The sequence below is a fragment of the Nelumbo nucifera genome, chromosome 1, assembly GCF_055504915.1.
Source record: "Nelumbo nucifera cultivar China Antique chromosome 1, China Antique-T2T, whole genome shotgun sequence".
In the NCBI taxonomy this organism is placed as follows: Eukaryota; Viridiplantae; Streptophyta; class Magnoliopsida; order Proteales; family Nelumbonaceae; genus Nelumbo; species Nelumbo nucifera.
In genome coordinates this window covers 53,323,111-53,335,698 of record NC_142649.1, presented here as the reverse complement: position 1 = coordinate 53,335,698, position 12,588 = coordinate 53,323,111, and the positions used below count along the sequence as shown (strand labels likewise).

Below are 12,588 nucleotides of genomic sequence, written 5' to 3'. Positions count from 1 at the left end.
CAACAGTCATTGGGGACAAACGACGAGGGGTAACACTTAGTTGTAGACGCTCGCAAGATAACATGAACAAAAAGGGGTCCAAAACATAGTTTCGGCGCTGCTTGTAGCTAGGATCCATCATCTGATGGACAATGTCATCCATTTGGTAAAATAGATAACCCAAAAACATGGAGTCCAGCGATAGTTGATGATCGCCAACAGCAATAACAATAAGGGGAATCAGCATTGTGCGTAAGCCATAATCCAGGGTACTTGGGAACAAAAAACGAAATGCCACATAGAGAACAAAGGCTACAAGGTGACACAGGTTGTCTTCCCTTCAGACCATAATGCCACTTTGGCTGTTGGCATTTTCCCACGAGCAGCCGATTCGTCCACTTAAGATTTGAAATCTTGGACTTCCTTCATCAAGTCTGCACAAAGATTAGACAGGTTGGCAGGGATGAACTCCGTAAACTACAAATGATGGGTAGACACTGCCCTACAAACTAGAAGTGACAAAAGCGCAGCAATGTGTATAGGTACATAGTGGTCACTCAGACCAATAGAGCACAAAGGGTGTCGAATTAATACCACATAGATTCTTGTAACGAGTCCATAACTCATCACACATTTGTGATGGCGATAAAATCATACCTGAAATGGGTCGTGGTGATCTTTGGCCCGCATAAATCTGCGAACACAGACTTGCGATGAGCTTTGCACACGTGCAGATCTATGATGAGCTTCAAAGTTATTACAGAACCACGGTAAGCGCATAACTACTACGAACTAGGAATAAATGCTAGAAACACGTGTGTGATGGGATGCTTTGTGGGCCTAATAAGGGCGCGCCAGGTAAATAATGATGTCATTCACACCACGTTGGTTAAAAGGGTCACGAAATGAAGTAGCACACGCAGATTATGAGAATCCTCGAATGAAAGGAAAGTTCATCCTTGAGATATCTTGTGAAACACGTAGTGAAACCCTAGTAGTGTTCCCTGACAAACTGGCAACAAATCCAATATTCCCTTTCCCAGTGGGAATCAAATGCTTTTGGCTCCTTCCTTTCAGGACCTCGGGATCTCTCCCGATAAATAGGGGTCCATTTCATAACAAAATCATCTTATCATTCTTATTTACCATAGCCTTTTGCCTACCTCCCGCACCTAGTATTCCTTTGTCCTTCAAGGAGACCCTCGTACGTAGCCTCACCACCACACTTACATTAGAATCTTTGGTTAGTTCCTTAATCACAGAGGATGGTTGCTTGTAGGATTAACCTCTCTCCCATCCTTGAAGAGCATGAAAACACTAAGGAGAATGTTAACCCAAAATTTAAGGACCAGTATGGTGTGCAGTCAACCGAATAGGTTGACGTCGAAATACTCTCAAACAAGGTCTATGAGTTTAAGACCCATTTTGATCACTTAGAGGAGATGCAACAAGAGATGAGGGCCACTCTGCAACTTCTCCTCCAACAAACAGCCAGAACTGAACAGTCCCCTTTCACCCTAGCCGCTCCTCCTGCATCTGTCCCCACCAGCCACCATTCCACCAATTTAAACCCCATCGTGTTGAGCAACCCACTAGAGTCAACCCTGTATCCGTACAGACCAGTCAACCCACCATCGGACAATCCCGAGTCGCTCCTCAGATTGACCTAGTAACAGAGTCACCACTTAGTCGCGACGAATTAAAGGAGTATGTCCAAGGACTGATGGCGGAGAGTCAAAGCCGAGCCCAGTCCTCACTTGTCTTACAAAAGCCCTACTCTAACAGGATCCTCTATAAACCTTATATCCTGTTGGTTATGTCCCTCCCCAATAGTGGCCACAGTACGACGGGCAGAAAGGAAGCCCACCAAAGCATGTGAACAAATTTGAGGATGTCCTCGGGTTCTTTGCTTTCGACGAATACTTGAAAGTTAGAGAGTTCTCTAAGTCCTTGACAGGGTCGGCATACACCTGGTTCGTTAACCTCACTGCGGATAGCATTGACTTGTGGGCGGAGTTGGCCAAAAGGTTTTTGTCAAAATGGTTCACCTTGGAGTGGAGGCTAACGATGGCCGACCTACACAACATGGAGCAACATATGAGAGAAGATCTTCTAGCTTATGTGATGCGATTTCAAAAATTGACCCACTTTATTTTTGATGAACATGTTATCGATAAGAGTTTTGTCAAACAATGCGTGCAATGCATGCAACCCGCCTACAAGATAGGCATAGAGAACATGGAGATTAAAACCTTTAGCAAGTTATGGAAGTGCAAAGAAAGGACGACGCAAACTGTTAAGAGAACTGCACCCCAATCTACACCAACCTTGGGGTAGTATGGAAAGTGTAGGTGAGGTGGCTAGGCTACGTAGGAGTGGTCTCCTTGAAAGACAAAGAAATACCAAAGCCAAGAGGTAGGTTTGAGGCTAAGGCGAATGGGAATGATAAGAGAGGGTAGGATCGAATGAGTGATGGAATGAAGATCTTGTTATGAAATGGACCCTCATTTATACGGAGGGATCTTGAGGTCCCGAAAGGAAAAAGCCAAAATTATTTGATTCCCATTAGGAAAGGGAACATTGGATTTGTTGTCAGTTATTAAGGATCACTGTTAGGGTTTCACCACGTGTCTTATGAGATCTCTTAAGGATGAACTTTCCTTTTGTCCGAGGATTCTCATAATCTGTGTATGCTACTTCCTTTCGTGACCCATTTAACCAACATGGCATTGGTGACATCAACATTTAGCGGGCGCACTTTTATTAGATCCACATGGTGCCTTATCACGCGTGTAACTTAAAGACGCACGTGTAACCAATATTTATTCCTTGTCTACAGTGATCCCGCAGTTCTGTAATGGTCTCAAATTCATTGCAACTCCTCGCACGTTCAAATATCATCGTAGAACCGCACACGTTTAAAGTTCATCGCCGGTTCATGCTATCGTAGTTCATTGTAACCCATCTCAAGTACGAAATTGTCGCAATCGTGCAATGTCATATATTATTCATCGCAAATGTTTAATGAGTTATAAACTCATCACAAGCCACTGATGAGTTATGAACTCATCGCAAGCGTCCATGTGGTATCAATTTGGTATCCTTTGTACTTTGATGGTTTGAGCGATCACTATGTACCTACATTAACCCCCTACTTATCATCAGTAAGTGGAATCTTACTGATAAACATTTTGCCTTCAGATTTTCCTTAAGGTTTTGTGATGGATCAATGTAGAGAGGGGTCAGTGGCATGCTAATTTTTTGTGCGTTGGGCCTGGTGATTGTTCCTATTTTGATTGGGTCTTTTGCGGGTAAAGGAAAATTCGTTTGGATCTTTTGTTAGCCCCTTGCTTGTTGACAAACTGCGAGCTAGTCAACAAGCAGTCATGCATTTGGCTTATTGATAATTTCGAATGGGGATTTTGGGTGTTCGTTTTGGGTTCGTTTTTCATCCATTCTATGATTCGCCCCCCTATCTTTTGATAATTTTCTTTCTATCGGTAGGCAATTCTATGCTTGGTTTGTTAGCGAAGTTCTAAGCCCCCTGCCTAATAACAGGAAGGAATTTGTCAAAAGACAAGCAAAAACAATAAAGTATAGGCGTTCATCCCCCCTGTGTTTGTCGAAGTGGTGTCTGTTGTGGATATACAGTGTGAATTGGTAATTTTTCACTTTGTGACTTTTCGCATTCAATTACCGTTGAATGGGACGGGAAAGATGTTATGTGTCGATGACGTGGTAGTCATCATTATGACGTTTCCTAACTATCGTATCTTCATAAATGCAAACTGTCCATGCGTGTGGCTCAGATAAGAGATTAAACATTTAAAGTAGCAGTTTCTGACGTTGTGCCTCTTTTAAATTAATGTGTTGTTTTGTCTCGCCCTTTTGAGGCATAGTCATAAATTTATATACCTTGTTTTTTCGTTAAGCATTGGCTGAAAGACTGTAATCATGTCTATTAGTTTTCCTCGACGCCGTTTGGCATTCCCTACATTTGTGAGGGTTTTATAAAAGGGTGATACGCATTCTATAGTTCCCCTTTATATTCTTAGTTATTTTCGATCATTTCGCTTTCTCTGTTTCTGTCTTTAGCTTTCTTTCTCTATCAGTTTCCTTCCTTATTCTACTCCTTGCTCATTCATCCTTTGACCATGGCTCCTCACCAAAAGAACACTAAGTGCCCGTTCGTGGAATTTGTTAGAGTTGTTGATACAACAGAGATGCTATTCGAGCGAGAGGCGGCCAGGGTGGCCGACGGTGGTAAGGGTTTTTGGCCCCCTATGCCAGTAGCAAGGGGTGTGGGTGGGGTTTTTGATGCTGTTGACGGTAGTGAACTGATGTGCCTTTACAGATGCTTGGATCGGTCGATGTCATTCAGGTGTCTGGAACCAAGGACCGATACCTCAAAGTCCCTAGTGAGTTATTCGGATTGGGCGTGCTATGTGTTGGAAAATCCAATATACTGCTGTCTGCTGCAAGATGCTGAACTCCTCTGTTTTGTGGTTTGCTACATGGATCTTCCCGGCAAAGAGGGGGTATAGTATGTGAAGCCCCTTCTCGAGTATTGGTGTTGCCGGACCCATACATTCGTGGGGGCATCTAGTGAATTCACTATCTCCGTAGAAGACGTTGTTGCCTTGTTGGCATTACCCGTTGGTGGGTCGGTGTTTGCCCACCACCTATAGTTTCCCACGTTCAAAGCCCAAGTCGATTAGTCAACCGCCTAGGGTAAGATGCCACTCGAGGCATGGGTGGAGTATTGGTTTGAGACCCATGGTAGGGGGGATGTGATGGTACAAGGGGCAGATAGCCAGTGCCATCTCGCTGCTTTCATTTTGTACATTGCATCCTGTTTTCTCTTCCCCGAGTTGCTCGATTACGGCCTGTGCATGACATTGGTTTCGCTTGCCATGCTCCCTGCCAAAGGTCATCAACTCCCATTGGCATCTATATTCTTGGGGTATTTATATGAACAAATGGATGATACAGTCCAACAAATGATGGATTTGAGTTGTAAGAGACGGATCAGCTACATTTTTGCTCATTTCCTATTCATATACATGTGCGAGTGCCTTGACCTTTCCTATTCATAGTATGGGCTGATTTAGCAACATGAGTTTGGTCTTGGCTTAAGCCCAACCTAAGTGCATCAACTTCCAATCTGGTTGGATTTGGGTTTGACAAATTAGGCTTGGGCTCAGGCCTTATAGCTAATTCTTAGGGGTTGGGCTTGCGTTGAATTTAAATCCAACCCAAACCCACCCAACTTGCACCCCTAATGATTCAACTATTTGGTTAAAATGGGTCAACCAATGGTGTCATATTTAAATAATAACTATTAAGATATATAAATTTATCACATTAAACAAAAGATAAGTGTTATAAACAAGAACTATTTTTTTTTAAATAAATTACAAAAATATAATAAAAATTTTAAAGTTGCACAAAAATGAGATATTTTTTCTTTCAAATCAAATGGTTAACAAATGATGTCATTATAATACAATAAAAACTCAACAAATTGATAAAAACAAAAGAATAGAAAATACAAAAAAGTGTGCACATATCCAATACCATACATTTATCATATTAAACACTAATAGACATGTATTAACAATGAAAATGAAAATAAAAAATTTAAATCTACAAACACACAATACTTTGATTATTTATATTTTTATAATGAGTTTAGATAAAAATACTGAAATTATCATTTTTTTAACTATTAATGAAATTATGCACAATTACTGGTTCATTCGGATGGCGCAAGCATTGATGAATTAAGTCATGAAACATTTCTGCAGAAAAAAACGAAAGTCATGAAGCATAATGTACAAGGAATCTCGTGTAGACCCAAATTTGAGACCCACATGACGTCCATACACGTCGATCATGTGCGTTTTTTTTTTCCTAATTTCTCATCGTTCCAAAGAAAAAAGAAGAGCTCCCCATATTATTGCATGATTACATTACCGTTGGATAATCCGGATTTTTTGGACAGATAATCGGATACTGATAAAACCGTGCACGTTAATTACACCGAAACACAAAATCATTCTTTTCCGAAAACCCGGCTGGACCAGATCGTCAATCTGCTAAGCTGAGCCTCCTCGTGGGTGTTGAAAGCGCCAACACTGTACCTGCTTGACCAGTGGGCAAGACCAGACTGGTCCAGCTGACACTTTCAGTTCTTTTGTTTAATCGGGTTATACTGGACCGATCAAATCGAACCAGACCGGTATCTTTGAAGAGTGAAGACCTTCGATCGGGTAGTGTGGGCTTCCCCAGTCCCCACCTTAACGTGGATAGTTCCGGAGACGGTAGACCGTCTGTTGGGTCTACCATTGAGGGTAGTCTATGAGATCCTCTCCTGGTATGAATGGGAAGTAGTGAAGTATTAGCATGTGCAATAGACCTTCTCTTAGTTTTATTGTCAAGAAATACCCAAACTACCCCTCCTCGAAATAAAACCCATAGTCTTTTCGTGGGTGGTTGAACCGGATTTGTTCAGCTAACAGCTGAACACCCGTAAATATTAGTGTTTATTTTTCGAAATGCCGATGTGGTCGCTTCTGATTGGCGGGTTCAAATATCCCGTGAACCCACAGGTGCACAGAACGTGGACTTTCATAATCCAGGCTTGGGACCCAACTTTACACTATCTCGGCTTGGACTTCCGGCCGGGTCCATTAGAATTTTGACAAAAGCTAGCCCGAGCCCGACCCATCAACAGGTTTCGGACGTTCTAAAAATTCCGTCTCTTTTTCTGTCTGGCTGCTTAGTCCCGTTTTGATAAGTATTTCTGTCCGGCTGCTTTGGATGGAGGTGAAGGACGTGGTAATTGCCGAAGGCCACCACCGCTCGATTTCTTTCTGTTAGAATTTTAAACATAGCGTTGTAAGAATCGTGGTAGTTATTCTGCAACCTTTGTTACGCTTTGCCCTGTCTTTTAAATTGATTTTGTAACGGTCTAAAGCCCTATCAATCGACGTGATCATCTAGTAATTACTATAAAAGAGTTGGTGTTTTCCATTCAGAGAAGAGGTCGATATCATGCTTCTAGAAAAGAGAAAATAGAGAACAAAACCACTCGATTTCCTCAGACTTACCTGCGAATGGCGATCCATGGCTCCAGAGCCAGTTCACTCAGGTGGAGCTTTGCAGCTTGAATTCCTATGTGAGTAATCCTCAAAAACCCAAAAACCCAAGTAGCTTTCTTGTTTGTGGGTTACTTCGATGTTTTGTCTGTTTTCTTGGTCTTGCATTTGAACCTGCAACGTTGGCGACTGGTTTCTGCAGTTCCTCTCAATGAGGAGGGAGCTCGGGCGAGTGACAATTAGACACTTGCCTTCCAGGACGCCGAAGCTGAAAACCGTTGGAGAGTCTTTGACTGAGGAAGAGAGGGCTGCGTGTTTGCTTGAATCGTATCGGGACATGGACGAGGATGTAGAGGATTTTTAAGTCTTCCTTCGGGTGAGTACTATTATAGGATCTGCAGCTTGAATGCGTAACCGTTGAATTTGAATTCATTTTTTTTATGCAGTTTATGGTTTTGGGTTGAGAAATTGGTACTGGGGTTACGGATTTTAAGTAGAGTGAGCAAATCATATCGTTACAGGTCTATTTGAAACTGCAATCGCATGTGAATGCTGGAATTGGTAGCGGAGCAAAGAATTCGACTGCATTTCTGAAGGCTGCTACGATGACATTGCTTCACACCATCAGTGGATCTGAGAAAACGTCCTATGTTGCTCATATAAACAACTACCTAGCAGAAGATCAGTTCTTGAAGAGATATCTTCTATGGTGATTTCCCCGTTAAGCCCTTTGCTTTAATTTGAATTTGGAGATGGTTTTTCTTTCTTGGTTTTGGGGCTTTGTAATCTGAAGGCATATTCTTTGATGTAGTAAACTTATCAATGTGGCAGTCCCTGGGACCACCGATGAACGGGCAATCAATACAAAGAGGGTGCTGAACCCTTGGGAAAGGAATGAAAATCTTACACTATCCCTCATTTCTGCTAAGGCTATTGGGTGTACAGTAGTCAATATTGGCACGCAGGACTTCATAGAAGGGTAAGTATACATGTTGTTTCAGTTGTTAGTTCTTTTCAGTTTTCAAGATTATTTTGGTCCTGTCACTAGTTTTTTGATAGTTTTCTCAATATTCTGTTCCATGCCAAAGTACAAAGAAGTGAAACCTATTAACCTAATATTCTATTAGGTTCTTTTCATATGAACCCTGAAGATTATCTAAAAAGTGCATGATAGAAAGCCTGTAAACTTCAAACAAGATTGGAGTTTGCTATCTATGTTTATTTCATTATTCTGCCCTTGCTTGTACAATAGTCGATACCATATGCTTGTTAAGTACAATGTTAAGTTACATGTTTGGTGCTGTTGTAGTGCACATTCTTTTTTCTTTATTTGGTCCTTCTGATGACTTTGGTTGGATTTTTGTTATTTTCTTCCTCTATAATTACGTTGGTATATTGCAATCTATGAACAATGTATATTTGAGATGGATTTTTGTTGCATCTTGTTGATTTTGATTAAATTTATTTTTTCCCTCTACTAAGTTATGGAAGCTAGTAGGGTGCTCCTTACTTGCTAGCAGTTTCTGGTCAGTACGAATATTAGTATTCTCTGTGGTTTTTATTTTCACTGTCATCTAGTACTTGGGTTGATATCTCAAATCATTAAGGTATGCTCTGGTTGTCATCTATAAGTCACTATTATATGAATGAAGTTTGAGCTTTGTTTAGACTTTAGAGTGTTAAGTCTTGATTCTAGATTGTAATTATTTGAAAACCATTTTTCTATTTTGAGCACATGATGCTGATACAAACTGAAAATTATATAAGTAATATTTTCTGTAATTGAAACAGATACTTTGATGTTTTAACCTTAGATAAAACTATGGGCGGACCTCAACTTGAAGAAAACACCTCAGTTGGTGGAGTTAGTTGATGATCGTAAGCATAGTTTTCAAGGCACCAAGGCGAGGCTAGGCAACAAGGGGGCGCCTTGTCGCCTTGTCGCCTAGGCGATGGATTTTTTTCAAGAAAAAATATGTATCATAGGGTAGTTCCCTAGGTTCCACAATCATATTTCCTTGATAATTATCCATAATTTTCATGAGAAAAGTATAAACTTCATGTTAAAGTATAGAAAATCAACATATTCCAACATATTCATGAGAAAAAAAGAAGAAAAGAAATTTAAAAAAATATAAGGGCTGAACCCCTATTTTTGTTATAGGAAAAGAAGAAAAGAAAAGGTGGAAGAAGAAAATTGGTATATTGTATGGACACACAAAATTAGTAAAGAAAAAGAAGTAAGTGTGTTGATTAGACAATATTTTAAGTTCTTCCTTACTTATTGGTTCAGGTTGAAGTCTTTCAGGGTTCAATACAACATTTAGCAATGTGTGTTGATTAAAACCCTAACAAATAAGAAAATAATAAAAATAAATTAGTATTTAAACACACAAAATGAATATTTTAGTTTAAAAATGTCTATTTTAAAATTATAACCTCAACAAATTAAGAATATAAAAGTTTTGTCTAACACACTATAGAAAATGGCTTGGCGATTAGGTGAGGTGAGCCTCCAAGGGCGCCTTGTCACCTAGGCATTGCCTTGACAATTATTATGTGGAATAGCCTTTTTATAGAAGTTTTCTACTTATTTGTGATTTTTATGAAATGTTATTTGCTACTTTTTAGCTCATATGTTGTATTTTGTTCATAAATCATTAGGATGTGGAGGAGCTGATGAATCAACCACCTTAGAAGATCTTACTGAGATGGATGAACCTTCAACTGAAGAAAGTTGGCTACAAGAGAATAGTTACAAACTTATCATCTAATGTGAAGGTAAGTTAAAATTGGCTTAATGGATTCCCCTTTTCTTTATTTTGTTTGTGTGTTCATAATCACTATAACCTACCTTTGACTTTCTCAGCATCTTGAAAACTTAACATGGTAGTGTACTATCTCAATGTGGATATGAGATATCTGAAACAAGTGGTTGTTGATTCATTGAAACTTGGAATCCCATTTAGTTATATCTGGCAATTAGAACTAAAAGATGTTTTATAACTCAATTTTATTCCGTCCCACTTGGTGCTTGAATCCCAAAAACCAGAAACCAGAAACCAGAAACGAGGCTGAATGTTTCATTGAGTTAGTTGAAATCACTTAGCAGTAAGCACTTTCCAGTTTCCATACTTTGACCGCTAGAATAGGCCTCCTTTTCTGATCAGTAATTCAAAGGCCCTCTCCCTCCTCCTTGCACAAATATAACAAAAGAAAGTGTGCAATTAGTGAGCATATTCAATTGCAACTTATTTAAATCTCAACATTAGGACAAACTCTTTGTAGTAACAGCATCAAATGCATCTTTAGTTTATGCTAATAAGTCATTTGCTCTAATTAACTTTAAAAATTCTGAAATCATTGCTGTCCAAAACCAGTCTTTGGAAGATTTAAATAGCTGGTAAATTCTTGGGATCTCCAAAAATGGCAAAGTGATATATTGTCTTCTATACCGAAAGTATTCATTTGGCAAGAGAGAAAATCAAAGAGTTTTTAATAATAAGAAGATGCAAAGGGATGAAGTACTTAGGAATATCCTCTAGTATCAGTGGTAGAGGCTTCATTGAAGTAGGTAAGGGATGATAGCACATGCAATGAAGGAATCAGGTGTCTTGATGTGGAGGGCAGTGCTGTTCTTCAAAGGAACAACAATGTTTTCCAGTTGAGGAAGTTTTAATTGGACGGATTGGTGCCAATTTGGGAATGAATCCTAGAGGATTAAGTAAATCTTATTTGGTGCATGCTACTAAGGTTTTTTCGTGGTTAAAAGAGGGACTTGCTGGGATTGGACCCAGTAATAAATATAAGAGAGTTTTTTCAAGGAAGGTTGGTTCTAGAGCTACGAATCATAAGGTTCTTATTGATATTAACTCCAGTGATCAAATTAATATTGATGATAGTTCTGAAGTTGGGGAGTTGAAGAAAATTGGAGTCCTTGAGGTGAAAGGAAAGGAGGACAAATAATGGTGTTTAGAACTTAGATAGTGGGAAAAGGAAGAGTGGAGTGGACTTAAGGAAACTAGTGGAGAGGGATATTGAAGTTGGTAAATCTGTAGGCCTGTTCTTTTTGGGTGGTGAGGCTTTTGCTAGAAGGGCTTTTGAAAGAGTTTGAGAAAAAGAACAGGCGAAGTGAAAGAGCAACACTCAAGAGGAAGGTGGAGAGGCATGGGATGAGGGAGAGGGTCAGGATTTCAGGCGTGGAGGACTAAGTGCGATTTATGGGAGGAGTTGTGGAAGTTTGATCTGTTGGTTTTTAGAGGAGGCAGATGCTGTTGTTTGAAGTGTTCAAGAGGGTTGGTTGGAGATTTTCTCATCTTGATCAGGGCTAGTGTTGCTTTGTTTAGTTCTTGGAAGATGGTTTTAGTTTGGTTTTGTGTGTTGACCTTGGATTTGTGCTGTAATTTTATTTTATTTTATTTTTATCTTTTGCTGTTTATTGTTGTGGGAGTATTGTTTTTGCTTTCGGATGATGTTTTATCACCTTTTAATTGTAATCCCTTGTTTTCTTTTTTAATGAAATTTACTCGAAAAAAAATCCTTTGTTCTCTAAGCTCCTGCTCATATGGTGTTAAATGAGTTCAAAGACTACTGCTTAGAAGGTGTTCTTTTTGCAGATAATCTGTGGGGGTAGTTTTGTAGTTTCCTTGTCCACCTTACTTGTGTTTCTTCCATTTTTTTGAAATACCTTCTCTTTTGTTTTTTTTTTTTGTACAGTTAATGTATAGGAGTTCCTAGAATTTGGAGTTTTAAATAGCTATTGCCCATATGCCTAATCCATTCTCAAATATATATAAAAGGCGATGTTTGCATGAATTGAAACTCAATATTTTAAAAATTGCCTTGTTTACATGGGTATAGGAAGGTAAAATTAGTTTGAGAGGAAAACTTTGTTGGCTGATTTTTTTTTTGAAGAATCAAGAAAAAGTTTATTAAATATAAAAAGCAAAGAGGTACAACGGTAAGGTGATAAGGTATCACCAGCAAAGAACACCCTCAAAGAGCCCATAAAATTGAAAAACCCCATAGCAAAGATTTACCCAATTAATTCCAAGCAAAGGACAAAGAAAAAGACCCAATGATGAACTTCCATGAATACAAAGGCCACCCACCCAACAATTAAACCAAAGGAAAACCCCCTCTCTGCAAACCACCTGAACTTCAATCTTCATCTGTGTGAATATCCTCATGGGGAGAGTCATCGTCATCCCATTCCTTTCTTCCTTCTTGAAGGATTTTATTCTTCAATTTCTCTACTTTTCTTTTCTTCTTTCAAACTCCTCAGATGCCCTTCTAGCAAACTCCTCACCACCCCAGAAACATAGAACTAGGCTTTTCCCAACTAAGACCTCTCTATCCACTAATTTCTGGAGAGACACCCCACCTGAACCTCCATCAACACCCTCATTATTTCCTTGCAACCTGGTTGCACCAAAGCCAGATTCCATCCCACTCACTTTACTTTCTTATTGTCTCCTTATTGGAAGGGGAACAACCTTGAAAAGGCCTT

The 12,588-nt window shown here is 39.6% G+C and overlaps 1 long non-coding RNA gene across 1 annotated transcript; it reads left to right on the top strand.

Moving 5' to 3' along the window:
- Positions 1-7,019: 7,019 nt before the first annotated feature.
- Positions 7,020-9,876, top strand: LOC148803273 (uncharacterized). Its single transcript, XR_016081451.1, has 5 exons — positions 7,020-7,159; positions 7,282-7,455; positions 7,601-7,788; positions 7,891-8,058; positions 9,744-9,876. It is a non-coding gene; the product is annotated as an uncharacterized LOC148803273 (long non-coding RNA).
- The last annotated feature ends 2,712 nt before the right edge of the window (positions 9,877-12,588 follow it).